The following is a 7,221-nucleotide window of genomic DNA, read 5'->3' on the forward strand; positions in this document are numbered from 1 at the left end:
TGTATGATTGACAAAAACTGTACGTGGCGTATGATTGCTAAGAGGATAAAAGATTGCGAAATGTTTCAAGTTAGGACTTTTTATTGAAAAACATACATGTTCAAGAACCCAAGTTTTTCCTCACCATAGACAGGCAAACAAAAAGGTGTTGGGTGGTTTTCTGGCTGAGTTAATGTTTTTGAATGGAAGGGTATATCGGGAACATGAAATTATGACTGACATGAATGCTCGGTTCAAGATTAGTATCTCATATTATCAAGCTTGGAGAGCCAAATGTTATACCTTGGAATTGTTGAGGGGGTCGCCAGAAGTATCGTTTGCCCAACTACCGGCTTATTGTCACAATTTAAAGTAGAAAAATCCTGGGTCGGTAACTCATATCAAAACATATAGAGATGGACGCTTTGAGTTGTTGTTTATCGCCATTGGTGCTGCGTTTAGTAAATAATTATAATATTGTTGACTCATTTTTGTTAGTTGCATGCATTTCACATTTAAATGATTATATTTCTTGTGTATATGATTTTGTAGATTCGTTCGTTTATTACTTGCATGCACCCAGTTATTATAGTTGATAGAGCACATTTGAAAGGTCGATACCTTGGAGTAAACTTATTAGCAGTAGCCATGGATGCTAACAATGGGATACTGCCAATAGCTTACGGGGTTGGTAAATATGAAACCTCTGATTCATGGACATGGTTTATGGGGTATCTTAGGGATTGTATAGGTCCTATTAGCAATCTGACAATCATATCCGATAGGGCAAACTCAATTGACAACGCTGTTAGAAGGTGTTTCCCAGATGCTTTTCATGGACTTTGTGGTGTTCAATTGTACAGAAATCTAAAATCAAGGTCTGCTGGTATAAAAAAATCACAAATGGACATACTGGAAGGCTGTAAAAGCTTATCGGGAAGTGGATTTTAATAAGCATATAAATTGTTTAAGAAGTGTTTTGCCTCAATGTGCTCAAACACTAGAAGATGTAGGGTTTGAAAGATGGTCAAGAGTACATCAACTTGGAGCAAGATATGGTTTCATGACGTCTAATAGTACAGAATCAATCAACGCTCTAAGTCGTCATTCCCGGAAATTACCCATTACTATGTTAATGGAGTTTTTTCGAGCCTCTATTCAACAGTGGTACTACAAGAAAAGAAACCATGCAGGTATTATTTCTTTAAATTCGTAACTTATCATATATTTTACTAAGTATTATTTATTTAAATTTACAGGAACATTGGAACGTCGGGGTTACACCATGGACTGAAAAAAAGATAATGAAACGTGTTGTGAAGTCAACGTCCTGGAGAGTTAAACCATGTTCAAATACTTTGTTTGAAGTATTGGATAATAACTTAAATGGGCTTGTCGATCTAAATGCAAAGACGTGTAGTTGTAAGAAATGACAAACATCTGGTTATCCATGTGGCCATGTTATAAAAGTTGCTCTTCATCTAAACCAAGATTATTTAAGCGCATACGCTATGGATTACTATACTACAGAAGTATATCGATAGACTTATGCCGAGATTGTCTACTCATGTCAACATCCTTTTGAGTGGGACATACCAGATGACTTATAAACAGTTTTGCTATCAGTCATGGACAACAGGGTACCTGGCCGACCAAAAAATCACGATCGTATACCGTCTAAGGTTGAAGAGAAGAGGATATCGACATGTAGTCGGTGCAAGGAGAGTGGTCATACAAGGTTGACCTGTGGATCACTAGTGTCATCACAATCATCTTTTCCTCTACCAAAAAATGGATCATCATCAAAATCCAAAGCTCATATGGTGCCAAAAAAAAGGAAATCAAAATCGCAATCAAAATCAAAATCTCAATCACATCTGGCTTCACCTTTTGGGACTTATTAACTTAGGTGATTTTTAAATGCAAACGTGTTATTATGTGTATTTTATGTGTGAATGCATACATTTTCAGTTAGACATTCATTAGTAACTTGAGTTTGAAAATTGATATGATATGTTAAGTTGTTATCATGTTGGGATTTTCTCGTGTTTGATTGCTTAGATAGTTGTTCTCTTGCTTCTTCAAGTGTCCTTAGCATGTATTTATAGCTTGGAATGTGTTTGATGTTGTATATACCTTGATGTTGTATGTTGCGATCAACGCGAAAGTCAAATTCGCAAGGCAAAATAAGCGTTGCGATAGTCAAATTCACAACGCGAAAGTCAAATTCGCAACGTGAATGTCAAATTCGCAAACCGAAAATCGCATTGCGAATTTGACTATCGCAACGCGAAATAAGCGTTGCGAATTTGACTTTCGCGTTGCGAATTTGTACCTTCAACATGTCTTTTTTGCCTTCAAACATAATACAGATTGAATTTTTTAGAAACAACAAATCAACTTTTACAAATCAATTAAACAAGCAAAAAAATAATTCTTATTTACAAATCAACTTTTACAAATCAATTAATCAAAAAATAAATCTTATTTCCTCATCAATTGTAACAAATCAACTTTCAATGTAAAATTCAATTAAACAAAGAAAAAAAGTGTAGCCCAGACTGTTGTTTATGCACAAATACATTTCACGCAGCTCACTTCAGAATTAACCTGCAGAAACCAAACATTTGCTCAAACAACACTTTCTACACATCTAAAATCAACAAACAGCAAATTACTGAATTCTAGGTACTTAACCAAATATTTTCAAACCAATTAAAGAGTATATATGTTAACAACACTTGCTCAAACTTACCAATTGTTTATATACAACTTTCGGCACGCGGATGCAGGTAGGCAGCGTCTCGAATATATCGATCTGGCCATATAATGCTGAAACCACAAGCCTACTGCAGCTCTATCTCTATCTGTGGGAGGTAGATATTGTATACTTCATGTCGTCAAACGTTCCAAGCACAAGCATACGAGAGGACCACAATCCCCTCTGGCTCCCTGCGTTTGTTGTGGCGCAGTCTCGTCTCTGATCATTGTAATTTTGAACTTCTTTGGCTTCTTGTCTCCAGATTTTGTCCAATAATCAATCACATTCAAGAATTTAGCCAAATGATTGCTCCATCTCTTTGTAATAATATCTCTCAAATCAGACAATGGTATGTAATTCAACATGCTGTCATATACCACTGTCTTCAGGGATGGGAGCTGAAGCTCGACGAGAAGCCAATGACACTTTTCTAAAACAGGGATAAATACCTGCAATCATAAATAATTGCGCACATCAAATAAAATTTATAAAAAACTTTAAAATATTCAAAAAATAAATACTAACCTTATCGACCTCCTACCACGCAGGATAAAGTTTAGCTTTTCCATTAGCCAACTTATATGAAGCATCTCTCTGATCCTTCAAGTGAGCTGCGTGAAAAGACGTCGGCATAATAGTCCATCGAATACCTCTTTTATTCAATTTCCTTATTATTAGAATATATGACACACATCCATCAATGTGTTGTTTTATAAAAAAAAAATATTAGTGAATTTATTAATAATTTAAAAAAATAATCAAAATGCAATATAAGAAGAATATAATACTTACCCCCCTTGGAGGTAGCCATTATCTTCAACCCCTAATAAAATACCCCACCAAGACTGATCAAGAAAAAAATGAATAGCATCGTCGATTTGGCATAGGTAAGAATAATACCCCTTGCTCCGCTCATGTAGATAAAAATCAATTGCGGTCTTAGCCCAAAGGGTATTATCCGTAATTGTGTCCGGTAGTGTTTCCATCTCCTGCTGAGGAATGGTACTGGCCGGTAACTCATACGAAAGCCAACACGCATCCATCATATCGGGCACGAGAGGTGGTTTATCAATATGGCGACATATGACGCCAAATGAATCGAGCTCTTGAACGGCGGGCGGGACCACTTGAACGATGACAGTGGCCTCTTGAACGGTGGGATTGGCTTCTTCGATGATGATAGGGGACTCTTGAACGATAGAAGGCGCCTCTTGAATGATGATAGGTGCATCGGGCTTATTCTTACGGAGTCTTGGCACTAGTGGGGTGAACAGAGACGTAATGGCACGTGTACGACGTCTGATGCGTGAACCCCATCGTGCAAGAAAAACTCGACGTAAAGCATCTACCTTAACGGGCCACTGAAAATAAATTAATATATAAATCAGTAAATAAATAAATAAATAATGCCGAAAAAAGTTATTTGCATTTTTAGTATAGTATTAAACAAATTTATCTCATTGCGTAGAGTATTAACCTCATTCTGTAACAATAAAACAATCTCACGTAGAGCGGCAACCTCATCACGTATGATAGATACCTCACTGCGTAGCGTACCATTGTCATCGCGTAAAAATCCACTTCACCACGTAAAGATCGAACCTCATCATGCCATGCACCATTATCTTCACGTAAAGTACCGACCTTATGACGCAAAGCACCGACCTCATCACGTAATTCCCCTAACTCATCCCGTGGAGGTGGAGAACAGGGAGATGGAGATAGACGGAGCCTCTTTGTCGGTCGCCTATCATGAGGTGATGGTGGAGAAGAGGCTCGACCAGGTGATGACTCCGGGTGTCGAGCTATAGAATCGGCCCGATGGGGTGATGGCTCTCGAAGTGGGGGGTGCTCATCATCATTCCCATCAAAAATCGCTTACTAACTTGCCACCAATCAGTGGCAAGCTCAACATCTGAGGGTGTCAGCCTCTGTAATGGGTAGTTGGCCTCCTAACAATATAAAAGCTCAAACAAAGTTAAACGTGTACTAGTAATAACTTGTTTATATATGGTAGTATTTGTGTGTTAACTTACATCATTAATCGTTGTATATGGGAGTAAGTCTTCCCAATCCAACATACGTTTCCTCTTCCAGGTAATATCCATAGGAATATCATTTGATCTTTTTATCGCATATCTCCGCATGCTGGGGAAAGCCTCAAATATTCAAATCTACAAACAATATAATACACAAACATTAGTAATTGTTAAATAATTAATTATAATTTTAGAAACTTATATAGAAATTCTTACCTTAAAAGCCCAAGTAAAGCCTGTCAAAGTGTATTTAGAACCATTGCCCCGCAAACTTTTTCGGTCCTCGAAGGCAGACGACAACTTCTTCCAGGTAGCTTTCCATATATATGAATCCCACGGAAACATGTTCCATGCATTTAGGTCCTCTACCAATAATATTATGTCATCGGAGATTGGTTGTCTGCCCTCTTTGCCTAAAAAGCAGGCATGAAAAAGTAGTAAATGGCATACTCGGACAACATCAAGGTCATCCATCCGAGTAAAACCATCTTTATCAAATAATATCTTCAAGTCGTCGACATGTATACTCGGGTTCGACTTTGCTAGCTCAGGAAAAACCCGATATAACCATGATGGGTGGGCGATATGACTAGTGTACCGACCTACATCCTTGTGTCCGAAGCGTAGACCGGTGATTAGCAAACTCCTCCCGCCCAAAACAAGTATACGTCGGTGCCGGAGGAAAATGAAACCATATATCTTCATCACCACGTTGTACCCCCTCGGGTAGATCGTTAGTCATGGTCTAAAGAAACAAATGTGTCAACATAGCATCTCCACCCGGATGTTGTACTTTCAGCCATGGCCCGAAGCAAGTATCCTCAAACAATTTTCTTTGTAGAGGTGTAAGCGTCGACGCAATTTTAGTGGCTATGCTTAATTTATTCCTTAAGGTCAATTGAGCCGAAAAAATTTATACAAAAACAATAAACATACCAAGTTAGATATACCAAAAACTAAAAATTATACACTACAAACAGACATGATATTAAACAGTGAAAACAAAGCCAAATATGCTTCAAACTAGCACGGTATTCACCCAAGTCATTATTCCATCATAGTTCACAAAATGCATCAGATAACATTCCAGAAGTAAGCACTTATATAAACATTTAAAAGGACAACATATAGGTTTAGTGCAGGTTCAATGACAACATAAAGAGTAGTAGTTTATTCTTGAAACTTAAATTAGCAACACTGTGAAGTTAGTATTTGTCTTTGTTTTTTGGTTGAAGTAATACAATTCATTCAAGTTTCAATTTGGCGAATAAAAGAAGTTTCTGAAACTTAAATTCGCAACGCGAAAATGAAAATCGCAACGCGATTTTAGTTTCGCGTTGCGATTTTCATTTTCACGTTGTGAATTTGGTGTTGCGATTTAGGGTTTCTTCAACAAAAAGATAAAACAAAGACAAATACTAACTTCACATTGTTAAAGACTAAACAGTTTAGCAGTATTGGCAGCAACCGAATGAATTTAGCAATCTCAATGAAATGGTTAATCTAATAATAATACAAAAATTTCAAAATAAAAATAAGAGATTAAAAAAACTAACACTCAATGGTTGATTTTCCATTTCTGTCCGTGAATGGTTGTGAGGGTTGATATGAGAGATGGAGATAGACAGATTTCGTCGGAAATGGAGACGAATTTCGTCAGAGATGGGGACGGATGTCGCCGTAGAGAGTGAGAGATGGAGATGGGACTGAGTTGTGCTTTAGGGTTTTAGGTTAGAGATGATTTGCAATAATATTGTTTACATTTGCGTTGCGAAATTAATATTTTGTTTCGTGTAAAAACATTTGACTTTCGCGTTGCGAATTTGACTATCGCGTTGCGAATTTGGAATATCGCAAAGCGAATTTGGAAAATCGTAATGCGATTTACATATTCACGTTGCGAAATTGGAATTCGCGTTGCGAATTTGAGATCGCGTTACGAATTTGTTGGTCATTTTGGCAAATCCAAAAAAAATTGGTTAAATTCATATATTATAATATATTTTTTGTCACTGAAGTTATTTTCTCTTTCAAAAAAAAGTTTGAGGAGTAATGCATGCGGTCCATTTTGGTGGTGCAATAACATATGGATACAAGTAGGTGGTGTATGTAGTTTCATCTGATGGTTCCTATACCCACGTCAAATTCTCTAAAGGATTCATAATCTTATAGATACAAGTTTTAAACTTACAGTCGTACGTTGTTCGATTTAATGTTTTGATTAATAGAATTCAAGTCATGAGAAAATCTACAGGTGACTACAGGTGACTCAAGGTTATCAACCTTGATAATGAGTATAGTTCCTTGTCAAGTTGGACAACGAAAATAATTACAAATATGCTCTCTCAAAAGGATATTGGGTTTTATATACGGGAATTACAGTTACTTGATTGTCTAACCATGGAATCGGGATTTCTCAACGTTGAAACAGTTTCCCTCGAA

This window comes from Hibiscus syriacus, unplaced genomic scaffold, assembly GCF_006381635.1.
Source record: "Hibiscus syriacus cultivar Baekdansim isolate YM2019G1 unplaced genomic scaffold, ASM638163v2 tig00110577_pilon, whole genome shotgun sequence".
Classification (NCBI taxonomy): domain Eukaryota; kingdom Viridiplantae; phylum Streptophyta; class Magnoliopsida; order Malvales; family Malvaceae; genus Hibiscus; species Hibiscus syriacus.